The following is a 21,919-nucleotide window of genomic DNA, read 5'->3' as shown; positions in this document are numbered from 1 at the left end:
CTAAAATATTGTATTTTAAAAAAATTGTTTCCATTTCCACGCGTTCATACATTTCTATTGAAAAAATGTTTTGTTTAGTATTTTATATTCATATTGTTTATTGAGTAATTTATTTTCTTACTTGTTATCTACTCAAACGTAGCCATAGTATAACCTTTAATTTATCTTAAGCATATTTTTTTGTATTCACAATGTTCACCAATTCGTTATAAAGATTAATCAAAATAGTGATTTGGCATTAAGCTTCGCCTTAAATAGGTTACCTAAATAACTGACAGCCGGCATAGTCCAGTGGTAACGCATTGGACTGCCATTCCGAAGGTCGCGGGTTCGAACCCGGCGTGCGCAAATAAATTTTATTTGATTAATTTGTGTTATTTCACAATTAATTAATTAAAATAATATATAGTACATTTGCGGCACGTTCCAGAGTGGAAGATACTACCAGTATCGCCCTGGTGTAAGACCACCATTCAGAATTGAAACGTTGCTCCAAATGGCTTTAGCCGTGTTTAGTGACTAGATCTGAATAGCCAGGTACTTCCCCACCTTCCTCTTTCCCTTCCCCACTTACCTTCAGCCTCACAACATCCCCCAATTGGGGATGCCATAGTCTCACTGGCTCCAGACGGGAGCAGTTGGGACTCTTGTGAGGTATTCACTATAAAAAAAAAAAAAAAACTATTTAGCCTATTTTTTTCATTACTTTTTAAATGTGTGTTCAACTGTCATTGTGGTGAGTTATCATGCAACCGTCTCATCCATACATTCTGACTCCTGACATGGCCCCACTCAAGTAACTGATTCGCTTGAACGTGCCATGTCTTCCTTGGGTGTCCCCGACTTCGCTGAAGGCAGGGGCGAAAGTGAGGAGATGGGGCAGGAGAAGGTGGGGAAGTACCTGGCTAATCGGATACCTAATTCTGCGTATACATTTGCGAACCGAAACGCAAGCTGAGCCTCGACTTATGGCAGAGGAACTAAGCAACCGCAAGCGGCGTTTCCGTTTCGCGCCACAATACAGATACAATAATTTAGTTGCTATTATGGAGGGCAGTTAACCCTTCCCTTTCGGCAACAACTCACATGATTTCTTAGAAATCATTGTATCATCTTTACTGTAATGGTAAGAAATATGATCTAAACCAGAGGTTACCAAACTTTTTTGCCCCGTAGACCACATAGCCTGCCGAATATTGAATTTTCCTAAAACTATTAACGTCCCATGTGATAATCATTTTTTTTTTTTGTAAAAATATTCCCATCCCTTGGCTGTCCAACAACCGGGTGGCGGTATAGTTCCTCTGTCTTTACACTGTGCAGACAGGGGCGCCCTTGTGAGGTATTACACCAAATGAAAATGAAGCAGGATAAGCAACGGGAATTTCTTTCCGTAGCTAGCCCTACAGAACTGCCCCTTAAGTTCTTTGTCAGTGCTTATTCCGGTCAGTTCTTCTTGTCACATGATATCCGATTCTTCAACGTTCCATTTCCATAGTCAAAATGTCCTCAAACTTTGTTTTGAAGTCTGTATGAAGTCCATTTAAATTTTTAACATCATTATTACCCTGGACGCTTTTCAAAATACATGTTGGGGAACTAGGAAAATTCGCGGCTTCCAATGTGCAATGTTTTGCTTGAATATATTAATTCTGACGAGAAAAGGAACGTAGACTCTATTTATATACCTCAATAAACAACTTTACGAAATATAAAAATACAAATATGAAATAAATAATTTCTCAGTCTATTATATTTGTTTTAGGTCTATTGTGTCATTTACGGAACTACTAAATGTTGACTTGAGGTAAATGGGGGTCCGCTCGTATGTACCCCATTTTAATCTCGTGGACCCCCCAATTTTTTTCTCGTTGTCATAGACCCCTAGCAAGCCGATATCGACCCCTGGGGCTCCATATAGACCACTTTGGGAACCTCTGATCTAAACGGTGTTAGAAAGAGAGAAAGAAAGCCATCCAGGCTTAAGATGAGTAAGACATGGCGCGATCAAATAAATCGAATAATTAAGTTGTGTTATGAATCAGAATAATATAAGAGAGTAGTTTCACGACAGAGTTGTGTGGCGTTTTATCCTCTCTTACTACCCTAGACAGCCTGATGGTAAGCGTTCCGGCAATATATTGTGCTCTTGTTAACATCGAACGGGATTATATGAAACAAAGAGCGGATGAAATTGAACGACCGTCAAAGGTCATGTAAGGGTCAAATAATAATGCCACCAGATGAAGAATTACATCTTGCATACATAATGCATAATACATCGATGGAGAAAACACGTTATGCGTCGACTCATATCAACTGGAAAAGTTGAAGTTAATAAATATTATGCCTTACTTATTTTTATTGATATTGAAAGAAGAGTAAATGCAGGTAACTCCATTAATGGAGGACTGAATGCAGTTGGCGTTAACGAAAAATTGTCCGAAGAAGCGAAGTTAGCATTCCACAATGGAGTGCTGGTACCTACCCTGATGTATGGAAGTGAGGCATGGAACTATCAGAGAAAGGATGAAAGTAGACTGAATGCTGTAGAAATGAGATCCCTGCGGCGTTTGTGTGGTAAAACCATGTATGATCGTGTGAGGAATGTAGAAATCCGCAAAGAATGCAAGTCTGATGTAAGCGTAATTGTAAGATTGAGGGGACGCTTAGATGACTTGGGAATGTAGAGCGAATGAGCGATGAAAGGAGTGTAAGGAGTGTAGCATAAGTCGGGGACGCCCTAGGAAGACATGGCACGATCAAGTGAATCAGATACTTGAGTCGGGCCATGTCAAGAGTCATAATAATAGAAGATTATGAGTGTGTGTGTCAAGACCGAGTTTTTTGGCGGTCCGTCCTCTCTGCATTCGCCTGCGGGGAAACGGCGTGATGGTTAGTTAGTTAGTTAATCTAGAAATTTACTACAGAAAAAATTGAATGTACACTTTTATGAAACCAAAGGTTCCGAACGCAATTTGAAAAAAACGAAATTTCGTGGTTTTTCAATAAATAATTTTAAATAAACCGACAAAAACTGAGGTGACAACAGTCCTAAAATGAGACGGATAAACTGTATTTTTTCCCATATTTTCAAATTGTTTAAGAATAAAAAAAAAAAAAGTGGGTGTGTCAAGCCTACGCAAGACAGAAGTGAAACTTCTAGTTTCAGCTGATGCTTGGCGTGGCGCAGTTCGCTGGTGTCTGAGAGAGAGGAAAGAAGAGAAGAGAGAGAACGTTCGTGAGCGGCTCCCCCACCTCAACAAGGTTTCACTTCAAAAATGCCACAGCCGAGAATCGAACCTCGCTTAACTGATTGAAAGCCAACCACGCTGAGCACCAACTGTAAGCAAAGCCGCATAAATTGATTATATTATGTAGGTTCTGAAAATATGAGAGCTTGTTATGTTTTATAATGTTACCTACATCACACCCAAAATATAATATATTTTTAAAAATAATGTACAATGTACAGAAATAGAATCCCACACAAGATCGCGTAGTGCGCTCTAGCGAACGGATATTTTATCAGAGGGAGATAGTTTTAATTTTTTTTTCTGTAAATTATTACATATTATCAAAATAAATAAATTAATTAAATAAATGTAATACAATTATCATAATATACGGATTAGATAATAATTTTAATCCAACACAATAACGCAAAGCGCGCTCTAGCGGAGTAATGTTTTATCACAGTGAGATAAGTGTTTTTATTATTTTGCAATATTATTTTCTTTTAAAAAATGTTCTGACCTACTAAAAAATAAGATATTGAATGAAAAAGGCGTTAAAAACAAAAAAATAATGTGCGATGGCCGAGAATCGAACTCGGATCAACTGCTTGGAAGGCAACTATGCTGACCATTACACCACCAACGCCAGTTGTCGGGATGAGCTAAGAAGCATTTATATGTTACTTCAAAACTTTGACTAGATCAAATGAACTTTAATCGGTGGTGGGGGTACCCGCATTTTCGTTTCGGTCATGAGTCGGTTTTACTCCGGTCCTCGAAATTGCATGACGCGCGTAAAGAAGTTTCACTTCAATAACTTTCAAAACTGAAGCGAAACCGGGTTGTAAAACTAGTTCATACAAAACATTAATAAGGAATACCACCACGAATTATCAGCATCAAATATATAAACAATTAAAAAATTGTAAACAATAAATTAATTTTAAATCTGTAAAATCGTATCTACCTAACGACTAAATAATTTGAAAGTTGATTTCCTGTCAGAGGATGAAATTTATGACGTGACTTCATTGTACAAACACTCCCTAAATAGTATAAAACAATGCCGATATCCGCATCTGTCTGTTCGTGTGCTTTGTTCTTCTAAATCTAAACTAAGCAACGGAATTTGATACGGTGTTCACTATCATTTAGAGAATTTCTTCCGGAAGGTTTATATATATAATACTTGAATATTATACAGGGTGTACCGGCACGTACCCGACAAACTTTAACCAGCTATTCCTTAGCACATTTGGAGTAAAAAATGTTATGGGCACTTTGCTGTCCGGTAACATTTTTTTTTAATAAAAAAATTACTATTCATATTTTCACCACATGTCACCAATGTTTTATCCTTTGTCAAAGTTTGAAAACCCGTATGGCAATATTTTGATCGAGTTTCGATGAATAATGTACGTACGTACCTACGTTGGCGCGCTTTTACAATCACAACGAAATGGCACGGCACCATTCGTCTCATTTTTAACTACATATTATTATTTAGTGTGTACGAAAGAGCGAGGACACTTTTTGACACACTTGCTAATAACAGCTGTTGAACACGAGAAACAATGCAAATGACAGTGACGGAGTGTGGATTTTTTATTTATTTTTTGTTTTGAATGGAAAAAAAATGTTAGCGGACAGTAAAGCGCCCATAAGATTTTTTACTCCAAATGTGCTGAGGAATAGCTGGTTAAAGTTTGTCGGGTACTTGCCGATACACCCTGTGTAGAAGATTGTAATATACAGTATATATTACAAACATTGTAAATTAATTAAATTATATATTACAAACATTACATATTACAAACATTGTAATATAAATATCCTGTATTGATAGAAAGTAAAGAAAAGTCGATGTTTTGGATGGCACTTAAGTACTTGGCTAAACCGTATGAGATATGAAAATAATGTACCTACTACGGAATTGTATATCTTAAAAATATCTACAGATAAGCCCGTAGTGCTATTTGTCTATCTATTAAAGATAATCCCCGACAACGCCGGGTACACGTCAGCTAATCCGTAATAAAGAAAAGCAGAATGCAGATTCGCAAGCCTTCATCAACACTTGTAATTATTCGATTATACGAGATTGTACGAGTATAAATTTGCATACAATGTAACTATTGATGATGATAACAAATCATTGCATTAATCGTACAATGATTATAATAACTGCATAAAAACCGTTAGGCTCATCAACAATTTATTCAAATAAGTGATCAAGACGATTCTATTCCGCATTTGTAGGTAATATTATAATTAAATAATAGCGAGGGATTGCATGTCGCTGAACAATGCATGGTTACCATTTACCATCATAAGATTTCTCGTTAGGAATAATACGATTTTCCTTTTATAATATGCAAATAATCTGTTCCGAAAGCAGCATCACTCTCTTCTGTCATGGGACGAAGAATGTTGAAATTCTGAACTACCATTGCCTTTCCATGATTATCAACCCGAACCAAATCCAGTAAGGATATCGCATTCTCAATTAGGGTACAGTCTTAAGGCGATGCACTACGTCGTGTAATATTTTGAATCCAGCCGCTATCAATAACACACCTTACGTAGATGGCGATAAGGCTTAAATTCCCGCTTAACACCATCCATCTGTTTCGATTTATGCAAGAAAAAAACATGGCCAAAAAGTGCCTTTTATTTTATTTTGTGGATGTTCAGGCACAAATATTTAAATGTTTTTCAATCATTTTATGAATAACTTAATTCGCCACATTATACAATAAAACCATAACCGAAAATCGGTTCGTAAGTAGGAGATTTTGAACTTTAAAGCAGTTTTCATAGACCTACACATTATTTTTTTCTGGGCTTATAAAAAAACTTATCTAAAAAATACTCGATTATTTCAAAGGCTAGAATGTTTTCTACTTGCAGTATTTAATTAAAGCATCTGAAACATTTCTAGGCGACAAAATTTTCAAACCAAAAACACATGATTTTGCATTACTACGTATTGCATCGCCTTAAACATTTAATAATGGACCAAAATTTACGGCGTTGCGATCTTTAGAAGCGTAAAATTAATGTAAGTTTTAAAAAAGCAAGTGCATATTTTTTGTCTTTAACCCTTCAAGCCTTAGAAGGGCATTACTAGCCACAAACATCATATTCCATTAGAGGCTCTGAAGGACATATCTGACCGGGGCGTCCATTACACCATAAAATTATTTTTGTATTTAACAATATATAACTTTTTTGTGCGTGATTTGTTTGTCGTTGGAAAGATAAATAATTATTATTTTCAGTTTGTCTCACGATACACGATTACATGGATAAAATCTAAAAAAAAATGTCAAAGTGTATGATTACATGCCTTGTCCCGAACCGAACGTAACAAGGGGAAGAAGACGAGATGAACTACTTGACAAATATAAGTTTAAAAATAATTTGAACCTGCGACCTCGAGGATTTTAACCGCTCGGCCCAAAATTAGCGGCTGACCTATTGAGCGCCGTCACTCCACTTAAATAATTTAACAGATGCAGTCTCGGTGATAGTATCATATGTATACAGGGTGTATCGGCACGTACCCGACAAACTTTAACCAGCTTTTCCTTAGCACATTTGGAATAGAACGGCCAACCTTATGATTCCAGAGATAGCCTCATTTTTAATGTCAGTGCCATACAAATTTTTCTTAAAAAAATGATAACTTTTTCATTTGTACACGCAATTGCTTCGTACGAAATTTGATAGCATAGTAATGATCAGCAGAATCCATTTCTAGCCAAAAAAATACCCTTGAAAATAAGTCTCTATGTCTATGAAAGGCGATTTTCAGCCCACTGTGCGGCGGTCACCAAACACGCCTAAAGCCATTTCAAGCAACGTTGCAATTCTGAATGGTGGTCTTACATCAGTGCGATACTAATAGTAACTTCCACGATGGAACGTGCCGCAAGTAATAATAATAATAAATTATTGGATTATTTATATAGCGCCGTTTTCGTGAGAAAATCACCTCAAGGGCGCTTCTATATATTATTAATTAATAAATTGTGACATAACACAAATTCATGAACTAAAATTTACTTGCGCACGTCGGGATTAGAACCCGCGACCTTCGGATTGTTAGTCGAGAATCTTACCCCTCGAACATGGAGGCCGACATATATTTTTATTATTCATAAAAAAAACTAATTATTATTTTCATTTTCCAAGCGGAATGGCAGACGCAACAGTACGGGGATACACTACTACTCGTACATAACGCTGCAATATTATCTGGATTGAACCGGAAAAACTCACGAGGGGGAGTCAGGAATGCGGAGGGGAAGGGTCACGGGTCATAGAAGGGGTCAAACAGATGGATCGTACATACAAAGTATCACTGCGGAATATATCAAGATGGACAATGATAGCAGAACAGCTGTCGTGGGATCCCTGTAAACCACATTTCACCGTATTTTCTACGTTTCTACGTTTTATAAATTTTAAATTAAATATCCCTGTCGAAGACTTAAAATACAATTTCCCATTAAATACTCTAAAAATACATCCATTAGAAGATAGACGTAAAATAAACGATTTAAGGTTCTTATTCAAAATACTTAACTCTAAATTCAACTGTTGTGAACTCCTGCAACTTATAAACATACATACACCCACAGTAACAACACGACAAAATACAATATTCTACAGCAGCACACATAAGCGTAACTACATTGCCCACTCTCCGATACAACGACTTCACACCATGGGAAATCATTACTTGGGTGATGTTGACATATTCAATACCAACTTGGCAAGTTTTGTGGATCATTTAAAACATTTATTTCAACAATACTCCTAAACACATCATGTAAACTTACAAATAGCTGTAATTTTCTGTTTTTGTTTCTTGTGTTTGTATGACTTGTTGCATAGCTTTTGTCAAATGTAATTTTATTCTTATTTTTTATGTTTTAAAGTATTTGTCAAATTAAAATTATACTACCAACCATGTAAAAGCCCTCTGGGCGTTAAATAAATAAATAAAGTATTCAAAATGTGAAAATTCTGAAAGAACGCAATGCTGATGTAAACTTAATTAATGAGTAACGAGAAAGATTAAGGACGCTTAGATCCTTAGAAGGTTTGGACATGTAAAGCAGATGAACGGAAAAAGGAGCGTCAGGAAAATAAATAAAAAAATAACTAACTAACTAACTAACTAACCATCACGCCGTTTCCCCGCAGGGGTAGGCAGAGAGGACGGACCGCCAAACAACTCGGTCTTGGCACACACTCCTTGCCTCATTCACATTCATACATCGTCTCATACATACTCTTATGGCCCGACTCAAGTATCTGATTCACTTGGTCATGCCATGTCTTCCTCGGGCGTCCCCGACTTCTGCTACCATTCACATTTGCATCGTATATTCTCCTTACACTCCTTTCTTCGCTCATTCGCTCTACATGCCCAAACCATCTAAGCGTCCCTTTCTTGATCTTACTCATTACGCTTACATCAGCCTTGCACTCTTTGCGGATATCCACATTCCTCACACGATCATACATGGTTTTACCACACATACGCCTCAGGGATCTCATTTCAACAGCATTCAATCTACTTTCATCCTTTCTTTGCCAGTTCCATGCCTCACTTCCATACATCAGGGTAGGTAGGAAAATATATGATACGAAAGGGAATGGTCATCGGCCAAGCATTATCTAAGGCTAGACAGAGCGTGGTAACCTTAGGGCTACGTATACATTTGCGAACCGTACCACGAATTACGGGAAAGGAACGAATCAACTGCAAGCGGCGTTTCGCGCCATTTGCGGTTGCTTCGTTCCTCTCCCATAAGTTGAGGTTCAGTTCAGCAGTTTCATCATTATTCAGCATATCCCCAATTGGGATATGTGAGGCGGAGTAGAGTGCGAAAGAGAAATCAGATCTGTCATCAAATACGGCTAGAGCAATTTCAAACACTGAATTCTGAATGTAGATATTTTATCAGGGCGATACCGAGAGCAAGTATCTATCACTACGGATTAACGTGCTCACCCGGTCGTTTCAGAACAATAGTGTTCGTAACGAAAATAACTGCACCACAGGCAAAATGTTATTTCAAAACGGTAGCGTTCGAAATAACAGCGTTTTCACATTTTGTATGAAGAACGCTACAAAATAATATGTCGCTATTAAACTAACACGGTACGAATGGTGGATTGAAAAAACATGATGTAAAATGAAATAATGTTGGACAGTTCGAAGAACCGGGAGATAAAAGCGGTCTGTCCCGCCATAAAACATAACCGACATGACATTTTAAAGGTTAAACACGAACACAGAATATACAAAACTGCAGATATTCATTTTTTTATTATTATTTATAGGCCAGAGTGGTAAAGATACTATCAGAATAATCTTGGTGAAAGACTATTATTATTATTAAATACTACTATTAAGAATACAACCGGTGCTTGAAATGGATTTAGACGTGTTAGGTGACCATATCTGAACAGATTCTCCCCAACATTTCTCTTCACCATCTCATTTTCTTCCCTACTTCCCAGCCTCTCAAAATATCCCAATGGGATATTTTCACAAACTATGAATACCTACCGTTAAAAATGTGTAGAAGATGTTTCTTTTCCTGACTATGATTATTGTACTAAAAATATATCATTTTAAGGTCCTCCCACAGCCGCCGTGCCCATATTATGCACATGTGGGGCCTTGAAGAGTCGGCGATGTGTGAATGCGGTGCGGTGCAGACCACCGAACATGTGGTCAAATGATGCCCGCTGCATTCATTCCCCGGCGGGATTCATGATGTCCACGGGGCATTCATAATTATTGATTTCAAAAACGGTCTAAAACCGCACAACACTGTTCTAACTGGCTACAAAAACGTTATGACATAGAAAACGCCAATGTCTGATCCGAATTCACGAATAAAAATATATAGTTTTGGCGGAATATCGAAAATAGCAAACGTAATTTTGAATCGTGATAGAAAATTTATTCCTCAACACAAAAAAAAAATTACCTTCACTGACGCAATGTTTTTCTTAATTTTTTTCGAGAATAAAAAAAAACAACATTAAGTGAAAATACCCTATTGGGGATGCCATAGTCCCACCGGAGTCCGTCGTATAACGCAAATCAAACATCGCACCGATCTCTCAAACAAACTGTCCAACAAAATTAAGAAGAACCATCATTTAGCATAAATTTACATCGAAAGTAGGATTCGATCCAATTATAGCATATTGAAAATGTAAAATGGTCAGAAGGAGACTCGATATGATATCCGTTTTAAAAAAAAAAAAAAAAAGTGAAAAACCTTTTTCTCTCTTCTTTGATATTCAAATATCGAATTTGCATAGACCGGTCGGCGCCGGAGGACCCTTTAAAAAAAACAGTCATTTTTTAAAAGCTGCGTTTTGAAAATGGAACACGTCTAGCCAATAATAATTTAAGAGACCATTCGAAAATCGAACGCCAGTCTCGCTTGAATTTGGAACACGTCCATTCGATAGTGCGCGCGTGCGCAATCAAATTTTATTTCAGTATTCCGGTAGAACTACCAATGCTGTAACTTTCAACTGAAAATATCTAAATGTAAAATTGTAAAAGCTGGAGTAATGTCATTTTGAACTGTATCGACGTTTTAAGATGTAGAATTTTAAAACCGTGGATTTTCTCTGAAATAAATAATAATACCTCAAACTATACAAGGTGTCCGAAACTTATAGTACAAGTCGGAAGCTGGTGAATTTACATCACACTTGTAGTCGATTTTGTGGAAAAACTTTTTTTTTATTTTGAGCTTTCGTTTTCGAGTAAATCGAGACCAAAATAAGAATTTTTTAGGTCAAATTTAAAAAATATCGGTGGCCATGGGGTTAATATCAGCATATTTAAAATGCGACCAAGCGTGAATCCGGCTCCAAAAGTTTTTTTAATCTTTATTTGCCGAAAAAAAAAAAAGTTTTTATTTTAGTTTATTGGGGAAACGAACAGTTTAACAATTTTATATAAATAATTACATTTTACACTAACCAGTGAAGTTTCCACATAAAATTCAAGTTACATACAGGGAAAAAATAACATAAATAAACGGAAAAACATAAAGACACCCTAATGAAAATAACTGAGATATCTTACAAACCATTGTGAAAATAACCAAGATATCTTACAAAACTTAGTGAAAATAACTGAGATATCTTAGATATCTTAAAAACCTTAGTGAAAATAACTGATATATCTTAGATATCTTACAAACCATAGTGAAACTGAGATATCTTACAAACCATAGTGAAAATAACTGAGATATCTTACAAACCTTAGTGAAAATAACTGAGATATCTTACAAACAGCTTGATTTAATTTTCTCAAATATGAATTTAGTAAACTGAAGGACAAATGGAAAATATCGGCGTCTGAAATATATAATTGTATTTAGTGTTTGTCCTTCTGCATAATAAATGTCGTGTGTAGTTAGTTTTTGAGTGTACAATGTGGAATAGTTTGTTTGACTGTGTGTTTCGAACCGGACAGTGGAAATTAACATTTTCCAGAAGGTAGTCGTTGTCAACAGCGTTAAAGATAGTTTTGAATAAAAAATTTTGTCATATATATTGCTTCTATATTCTAATGTTTATAGTTTGTGTAATGCTAATGAGTCTTTTAAATGTTGGGGTGGTCGGAAGGATTTAAAGTCTAAGGACGGGTTGTTTCGGACAATTTCAACAATTCATCAAATTTTTCAAGAAAGTTCTATTATTATTTCAGTTCTGTGAAGAAACTGGCCCATGTTGATATAATAACAGAACTTCAATAGGACTTTCACAGAAATTAATTATTGTTCGAATTCTGCGAAACAACCCGTCCTGAGTGTTTCAGAACTTTTAAAGTTCTTTTGATGTAGATTCACCAGTTAAAAAAATATGTTGGTTTCTCCATGTGATGTAGATTAACCCGTTAAAAAGTTTTTTTGGTTTCTCTATGTGATATACATTCACCAGTTCAAATGTTATTTTGGTTTCTCTATGTGATGTAGATTCACCAGTTAAAAAGTTATTTTGGCATCTCCATGGGATGTAGATTCACCCGTTAAAAAGTTATTTCTCTATGTGATGTAGATTCACCAGTTTCCCGCTTGTACTAGTTTCCGGACACCGTAAATACCTACATAATATTATGTGAAAGTGCAAGACTCCAAACTGTGCAGAGCAGGCAGGACTATGGCTCCCCAAATTTGGGAATATTATTTATTTGATGGAAATCAAATATTTAAATCACAACAATAACTAACACGTGTATTAATTATTTTATTCTTTAAAGTCGTCTCTCCAAGTTTGACGGGAAATTTTTAGATGTTCATTTCACACTCATCGTTCGAGTATTTACATCATTTTGGTTAACCGACTCGTTCTCAAACTACAAAAGCTATATTATGTATTACCTACGCATTTCGTAAAAGTATTTTTTTGCAGATCAATTTTTCACTTCTATTATTCTATAGATTTTCATCACTTTGTCAACATTTTTCACATAAACATCAAAACAAATATTATATAAAAAAAATCCCCCCCTGTAAATAAGGGGGTGCAAATATTTACGTAACAATCTGAAGAATTTGTTATTCAACCACCACCCAGCGGCGTAGATAAAAATTCACACCCGGGGTGAGAAAATAAACCGAGTTAAAAATCAACACAAACCAATCCACACAGGCCAGGGGACGGTTTTTCACCGACGTATCTCTAAGCCTGGCTGTGCTATCTCGTGGTCGAGTATATAATATATTTGTGTGTATCGTGTGACCGGTTAGCAGATGAGTTACCAAAAGCGTCTGGGTCCCACCCAGGCGTCGTGGATTCATTTACACTGCTACCTAAGTCTTCTATGATTGAACTTTCACATAAAGCCGTGTACACACTCTGCGACTCAAGTGCATACTCGGTTGCAGATACGGTAAAATTCATAGTGTAGAAAGAATTCAAAGAAAATTTCCACGTTTCGTAAATTTTAAACTTAGAGCACATAAATTACCTTTCGTTAATGAATATTTTAAATAGTCCAACTTTGGCCAAACTGACTAAAATTAAACGTCCTAACCTTTTTATTAAAATTGAACTCCATATCGATTGTTGTGAACTGCATTTAATAAATCTATATGTACCTATAAGGGTATGCATAAATTTGCGTACCGTACCACGAATTAGGGGAAATGAACGAATCAACTGCAAGCGGCGTTTCGCGCCATTTGCGGTTGCTTCGTTTCTTTCCCTTAATTTGAGGTTCAGTTCGACTCGAGGATGTATACGTAGCATTAAAACAACTAGACAAACAATAAAATTTTATATATTAAATTATTCCTCAATTTTTACATAGCTTGGTAACGAATTTAAACAATGTGGATGTGTTTGACTATAATTAGAACTTGGCAAACTTCAAACGCTGCAAGTGCAAACTATTAATTTGTAAGTAAGTAATTGTTGACAACAATTTAGTACGTTTTTACCAATATAATGGTTGATTCGAAGGATATTGAAAGATTACACAGGCCTGCAAATTGACACTTTTTGATAGTTTTTTTCACCGTAATGGGTGAATCGTATGTATTTTGGTGCGCTGAGTCCAAATATGCCCTCAGTTTTTCTCCAGCACGTAGGGATTTTCCGCAAAATGAAAATGAAAATTATGCAAAACCCGCAGTACATATAGGTAAAAATGCATTTTGAAATGAAAAATAAATATATAAAACTAGTGGTTTATTTACATTTTTAAATACAATTTGATAAAAATAATATGTATATACAATAAGGATTTATAATTCTTTATAATATCTACATCTTTTTCCCTCAAAACTTCGTTTTGAGCTTTTCCGTTTGTGTGGGATGTCTGGAAGTTCTCTATGGAGCATCCAACAGTACTATGGAGTCTCCCATCATATTCACATCCCATCGTCCTTGGTACCTCCGTTCCATTTCTTTGATGTCTTGGTGGAACCTCTCGCCCTGCTCTTCACTTACGGCACCAAGGTTTTCTGGGAAATAATTCAAATGGGAGTTCAAAAAGTGAAGTTTCAAGCTCATGGAGCACCCCAAGGTTTTAAAACATTTCAACATTTTATTTACAATTTCTTCATAATCCGTTCCTATTGTTCCCCAAAAACTTAGTCAAAACTTCTTTAAATGATATCCACGCCTCTTTCTCAGCTTTTTTCATCACCTTTTCAAACTGATTGTCTTTCATTGGTTTCCGAATGTCCGGACCAGCAAAAACTCCCTCCTTTAACTTTGCCTCAGACAGTCACGGGAATTTCTTTTCAAAGTACTTGAACGTTTCGCCATCTTTTGGCAATGCCTTGACAAACTGCTTCATCAGTCCAAGCTTGATGTGAAGTGGGGGTAAAAGCACTTTTTTGGGATCAACCAAAGACTCAAAGTGAACATTTTTTTCTCCAACCTTCAAAGTTCTCGTTGGCCACACTTTTTGGCTCCAGTGCTGTGCTTTTGCCCGGCTATCCCACTCACATAGGAAACAGGGGAATTTCGTATAGCCACCTTGTTGTCCAAGCACCATAGAGATGACTTTGAGATCACCACAGATAGGCCATCCAAACTCCTTATATTTCAATTTATCAAGTATAAAAGCCATGTTGTCATACTTTTCTTTTAGATGCACAGAGTGCCCCACGGGTACAGAAGCATATTTATTGCCGTTGTGTAGCAAAACTGCTTTTAAACTTCTTTCTGATAAGTCAATAAAAAGCATCCAATCATCTGACACATGTTGAATGTTAAACATTGACATCAACTTGGGAACATCAGAACAATATACAAGTTCGCCATCTTGAGAAAAATTTGGCTCAAATTGTTTTTCTCTGCTTCTGTACCAAGAGAATGAAGTTCCAAATCTCAACTAATACTGTTAAATATACTAATTTTTATCATATTTCATAGTTTCTGATATAAAACTATAAAGCTGAAGAGGAAAAACAACTTTTTTCGGCATATTCATAAATATACGCCTTAAGGTAGCCAATCCCGCAGAAAAATGCATTTTGCGGAAAATGCTTACGTGCTGGAAAAAAACTGAGGGCATTTCTGAACTCAGCGCACTAAAATACATAAGAATCACACATTATTTTAAAGAAAGCAATTTGGTCGCAGGCCTGTGTTATCAATTGCCATGTTACTTATTCATACTTTATGTTACATGGCTACATTTTGTTAGATGTGTTGAATTTTGTGTCGTCCTGTCATTTCACATTTCAATTCATTTTGCTTCATTTCCGCCAATGGACCCTTTTACTTTAAATTTCACGTCTGTGTCACATTTAATCTCCATTGCTATACATAAAAATTTTCGTTGTATCATTTTGTCTATGTCTATGTAAAATTATTGTTTTCAACGGATTTTAGATTGTCATCGATTCTTAGCTCTAATTTTTCCATTCCATTTCTAAAAGCCCCACAGCCAGCATCTAACATCATCTCACCTTTATTGCAAGTCCATCTAAACTATTTATACGCTGTTTCTAAATATGCAAATAAAATAACACAAGATTTTATTATTCGATTATAATCTTCAAACTACCGTGTGACAAACCCCTTGTTTGGAAGACGAAGGAAGTTATCAATGAGGCGATTTACGCCCAAGACCTCCAGAGACCAGCAAGGGATCGTACAAGCTGATATATATTTTACTATATTTTTATTGTATTTTTTCATTAAAAAATGTACTGCATTGCATGTAAAAACCCTTTGGGTGTTTATTTTTTTTTTTATATTATAGAAACAAACAGTACGTGATTTACAGAGAAGATACAATATACAGGAATAAGATATTTCATGTTGGGTACCTATGATATGTTTCCTTGAATTGTCTGCTAAGTGGTATGTTTATTCCTTAATTACCAGGTGACGTATGTAGTTTATAGGTGTGTGTGTGTGTGTGTGTGTTTGTTTGTTTGTGTATGTCTGTATGTATGCGCATTGAATAGTGTAAATTATTGATATGATGCCGCGTTTGAATTTGGGCAGTGAATCCGAAAAAATATCAATGTTAGAGTTAAGACAAATATTATTTAGAATAAGAAGAGCTCGGTTAATTGGCGAATTAGATGCTGCATTTGTTTTATAATTAATCGTGTGTAATAGCACTATATGTCGTGTACGTCTCAAAGGTGTTTTAAAGTTAATAAGAGACAGAAGTTCAGTACAGTCAATGTCATTGTTTAAAATTATGTGTATAAATATTGAGTCAGCTACTGCTCGTCTTCGCTGCAATGTTTCAAATGTACACTCAAAGTTATTTTTGAATTTGTATGTAATATGTTTTATAAATTTGTTTTAGATACGTTCTATACTATCTATGAAAAGTTTATATTGCGGATTCCAAATAGGCGATGCAAATAAAATAAAATTAATTTAAAAAAGCGTCGATCGCCGCGAGCCTTACGGTACAACTCGCAGGTGAATACGCGACTTTGCAGGATGGGCCAAAGCACAGGACACTATCACTAAACGCACCGGCAACCGAAATTAGTACGTTTAATTTGTTTCGCTTGTAAAATTTTGTTTTTGTTTTATCATAATTTATAAAGGTGCTAAAACTTTTAAAATTATATTAAACAATCCTTTGTCTGGTTTGAAAACATTCTGTGAGTTTATTTACCGTGTTTAATTTCTTGGAGGGATTCCTCTGAGGATTTTCTGAAGGCACCACCGGATGAATTTCACATAAAAGGGCTTCTTTTCACTTTTTTTGTTTTTGTAAAATTTCTATTGTGTAGCAAATTCTATGGAGTTACGTAGCTATTTATTTTACGGTTTTATATTATTACATTATTTATTTGAGACCAGTGGCGTGAGTAAAGATTCACGATATGTATAATTTTGTTTGTTTTGTTTCTCTAGTGGGAAATTACAAGTATTCGTGACAAGCCTTCTGAAAACGCTTAAATCTAATTATCCATGTTTATTCTTACAAATTACGTCTACTTGCTTTAATTTTTTTCCCTTCATTCTTTTACGGGTAGGAGGTACTCTAACCAGTTGAATACTTATAGCTATTAAACATGTAATGTTTACATGACGTAAGGTTTATTTGACTTGTTTTTAACATGACGGCAGATAATATCAAATTTCAAAGCGATAACATTGATATTTCGTACTCATTATCGGATTATACTTTCCACACTGATTTGAACCAGTTTTTTATAATAGTAAAAATAATGAATCACATTGCTTATTAGATTTATACTTATATTAACAATTGCTAAATTGTAATTTAAGAAAAAAAATGGTGACTTCTGGTCAACGTTGTGAAATGTCAACAAAGTGGTACAAAAATAATCTACAAAACAGTTGGTAGTAGCTTCACACCGACGTTTTAAGTAGGCGTCTAAATTAACAACGATACAATTGAGTAATACTTCCATTTATTTGTCAGTTTCACCACAAATAGTGCCCATTATTAGTTTAGAAAATAAATAAAGGCATTCCGCTGACAGCTGCATTGTAAGTTGTAACATCTCCACATTTCAACGCGAGTAACAGAAAGAGAGCAGAAAGAGAGCAGCAATAGAGCTCTCAGCGTCCCTAACTAACGATCATGCCATTTCTTATGATGAAAGAGAAAGGGGCCTTTTTGGCCCGGAGCTTTGTATGCCAATATTTCATAAGTCATGCCATTTCTCTGTAGGGTATGAAACGTCACACATGCCTTGGAAACTAATGCTACACAAATTTACCTATTAATATTTACTATTTTTTTATTATGTGCATCTATATAAAAAGGTTTACATATTTTTTTTTTGCTTTGCCTGTCTCACTAGGAAATCCTGTGCCGAGACAAACAAGTTTACAAATATTTTATAATATTAAAATAAAGTACATTTTTCAATAAAGCAAAAATAATTGACAAAAAAATTTCGTTTGGTAGGTAGTGGTAACAATAATGAGATAGATGATTATATTTGGGTGAGGTGACTAATTATTGCACGACCTTTTTCGACGATCAGGATTTTGTATTTGTTAATATTATTCGATTTTCTTGTTTTTTCAGGTAGGTTATTGTATATTTTAGACGCAATATATTTGAAATTTCTTTGACCAAATGTTGTGTTTGTTGAGTTCTTTGGTTTTGTGCTTCGTGTTTACAATATTTTGGGTATTCATAAAATGTATGTGTTTTATTTTTAAACAGATGAGTTAAAATAGTTTTTGTGTAAATTTGTCGAATATCTAATACATGGAATTTGTAGAATATATCTGCAGTACTTGTTTCTAAGGGAACTTTAACAATAACTTTCATAATTAATTTTTGTGCTTCGATAATGAATCTATAGCTGATAGTGTTGCACCTCCCCATGCGATTATTCCATACTCAATGATAGATTGACAGAGAGAGTAATAAACAATTTTCATAGATTTGGAGTCTAGTATGTTTCTTATGTTTTTGAAGAAATAAATATTATTTCTAGGATTATTCGTGATAAGTAGGCAACGTGTATTCCACTTAATATATTGATCAAATGTAAGACCAAGGTAGTTTTAATATCTCAAAAAAGATCGCAATACATAAGTTGAAAAGCTAACAATTTGTCTGATAAATTTTTATTAATTAATTAAACTTAAGGGGGCCCCGTGGTCGAGGGTTGGGCTCTCTACTAGCAAGCGGAGGTTGCGGGTTCATATCCCGGCGTGCGCAAATAAATTTGTATTATTTTACAATTTACTTATTTAAAATAATATAGCGTATTTGCGGCATGTTCCAGAGTGAAAGATACTCTCAGTATCGCCCTGATGTATTGAAACAATTTTGGCCATGTTTAGTGACCAGGTCTGAATAGCCGATACTTTCCAACCTTCAGCTTCACAATATACCCTAATTGGGAATGTCATAGTATCACTGGCTCCAGACGGTTAGAAGCTGTTGGGACTCTTGTGCGGTTTCATAACAAAAATATTTTTTAAAACACCTTGACACCTGTACTCCAAAAACCAAAACAAATTAAATAAGCAGTGACATCTACCGGTGAGTCGCAGAATTAACCTGAGCCAACATCATCGTTGTTGTCATACTCGTACACATACACCAAAACAATAATAAGCCGTCCATTGCAAGAAACGGCTTTGTTTTTAACTTGCATAGAAGACGAACCGGTTCATTCCGGTTCGCAAGACTCGCACATACCGGTTCGTTCATTGAATGATACCGCACCGCAGTGAATTGTAATAAAATTACACTTGTAACTGGCCTGTAATCGTATGCAGTAATTACAAGGGAATTATTCATTATAAGCCGCACTACGGTGGAAGCAATTGACAACACATGGGGTTAATTTAATTAAACGTAGGTACATATTATTTATTTGTATTCTTGATGGAGCAGAGAGCAAAGTTTTTTTTTGCTGGGAACTAGCGCAAAGAAAATATTGACAACTTTACTGACATAGATTTGTTATCATTTGAATGTGGAAGATAATATAAGAATCGCCCTTTTTAAGCACACCTGAATCCTAACTACTCCCAACTCACCCAATTGGCCGGAGCCAGTGAGACTATAGCATGCCCAAGTGGGATATGTTGCGATTGAAGGGAGTGGGAAGGGGGAAGAGATGGGTAGAGGAAGGTGGGAAGTACCTGGCTATTCAGATCTGGTAAACAAACACGGCTAAAGCTATTTCAAGCAAATCTATCACCAGGGCTATATTGTGAGAATCTGCCACAGTGCCTTGGTGAAAGACCAGCATTTAGAATCGAAAAGTTGCTTGAAATGGCATTAGCCGTGATCGGTGACCAAATCTGAATGGCCAGGTGCTTTCTAACCTTCCTCTCAGCCCCACAACATACCTAAATTAGGGATTCCTTAGCACGGTTGCTAATTCGCGGGAAATGGCTCAAATTACTAAGAATTTTCAAGAATTGGATGTTTTGTGCGGAGAACCATGTTGTGGGGAAAATGCGAGGATTCTAAAATATGAGAACGGGCGTAACCAATATAAGACTAAACGAACATTTCTTGATTATTCAACAAAATAACTAACTAAAATTCAATTACAGGTGAAAATCTACTATAATTTCGTTTTGCTTCGCAACAATTTTTAAAATAAATATATGTTTTAAGCCTAAACAAAATCTTTAAAATAAGACTTTTTTTTCATTTTGGGGGATAATTATTTTATTTATTTATTCCTGTTCTCCATAAAACGGTTATGCGCCAGTACATCACGGAGAAGATCGCAAATTTGAGGTACATGTAAGTATAAAAGTCCATGGGGGCAGTTTTACTATTTGTAACATACGTCAAAAGATAGTTGCTGAACTTTCTGTGAGTGAAGTTGAAAATATCGATGGTCAATGCAGAATTATTGAACATTTGAGTCGCTCTGTTGATTGGCGCGTTCTGATAAGCAGAAGTCCTCGCTTTCGGAGTATGAAAAAGTGCATGAGATCTTCCACGTGTTTACTTGTTAGGGACATATAAGTTAACCTCTTTTAATATAGGTGGATTGTATAGTTCCAGCGATTTGTTTAAAAAAATGTTCGGCAAACCTATTCCTTAGTCCCACTGGCTTAGGACAGTTGTAACTCTAGTGTGGTATAACGCCTCTGTGTTCTTATCAAAACCGACTGCAATTTTCTTTAAATACAGGGTTTTCCAATAAGAGGTGTTATTTTGATATTCAAAGAAACTTTTCCCATAAAAGATCAATGGTTTCGTGGCTTGTGTGGCACGTAGCGCCGTCTTGTTGAAAGTAAACGTTGTCCAGATCAATACCATCCAATTCCGTCCATAAAAAATCATTAATCATCTCTCGATAGCGCAATCTATTCACCGTAACTGTTGCTCCAGCCTCATTTTCGAAAAAGTAAGGTCCAATGACTCCGCCGGACCATAAATTGCACCAAACAGTCACACGTTGAGGATAGAGAGGCCTTTCAACAATAACTCTTGGGTTTTCCGAGCCCCAGATGCGACAATTTCGCTTGTTGACGAAGCCACCGAGGTGGAAATGGGCCTCATCACTCAAGATGATTTGCATTTGATTCACTCAAGTGAATTTTAATAATTTCAATGCGTTGTTGAAGCGTGTATCGTTCCATTTTTATTAAAGGCGTAGTTTCTACTTCTCAAATGTCAAAAAATGACAGCTTCAAAAGTAACATCTACCGAAATAGCGGGCTATTCAAAATAACACCTCTTATTGGAAAACTCTGAATATGTAATACATGCATTTTATATTTATATTAAGTAGAGAAAAGTCAATATTTTGTAAAAGTCGAAAAAAAATTCGGGCGCTTACATTGCTAACGCTGGCTAAACCTTATGAGATACAACAAAATAACGTAGTGTGGAATTGTACATATTAAAAAGGACTACAGAAAAGTGCATTATGGTAAATGTCTATCTCCTAAGTATAAACCCCAGAAACGCCGGGTACACGACAGCTAGTAATACATAATAATAAACACAGTCCAATGTCAACTACAACACAAAACCAACATAGTAAGTTCGTAGTAGTACGTACATGGTCTGTTTGACCAGATGCACATTACATTATGTTAATGAGGTTATGTTGTTCCATAATACCAGTTTAATAAAATAAAACGTGTTTACAAAAAAAAACATAATTAATATGCAAAGGGAATGGCATAAAACAAACATTTTAACATAGTATCTATTAATCGAA

At 35.6% G+C, this 21,919-nt stretch overlaps 1 protein-coding gene and 1 non-coding gene across 2 annotated transcripts in view; both read right to left on the bottom strand.

Annotated features, from left to right (window-relative positions):
• The window catches only part of px (MAP7 domain-containing protein plexus), a 240,657-nt gene that overhangs the window by 194,902 nt on the left and 23,836 nt on the right, over window positions 1–21,919 (bottom strand). The gene's annotated exons all lie outside the window — the stretch shown is intronic.
• TRNAG-UCC (transfer RNA glycine (anticodon UCC)) lies at window positions 3,811–3,882 on the bottom strand. Its single transcript has one exon. It is a non-coding gene; the product is annotated as a tRNA-Gly (tRNA).

The sequence above is a fragment of the Hesperophylax consimilis genome, chromosome 28, assembly GCF_061612785.1.
Source record: "Hesperophylax consimilis isolate HC1 chromosome 28, BYU_Hcon_1.0, whole genome shotgun sequence".
Classification (NCBI taxonomy): domain Eukaryota; kingdom Metazoa; phylum Arthropoda; class Insecta; order Trichoptera; family Limnephilidae; genus Hesperophylax; species Hesperophylax consimilis.
This window is presented reverse-complemented; position numbering and strand designations above follow the sequence as displayed.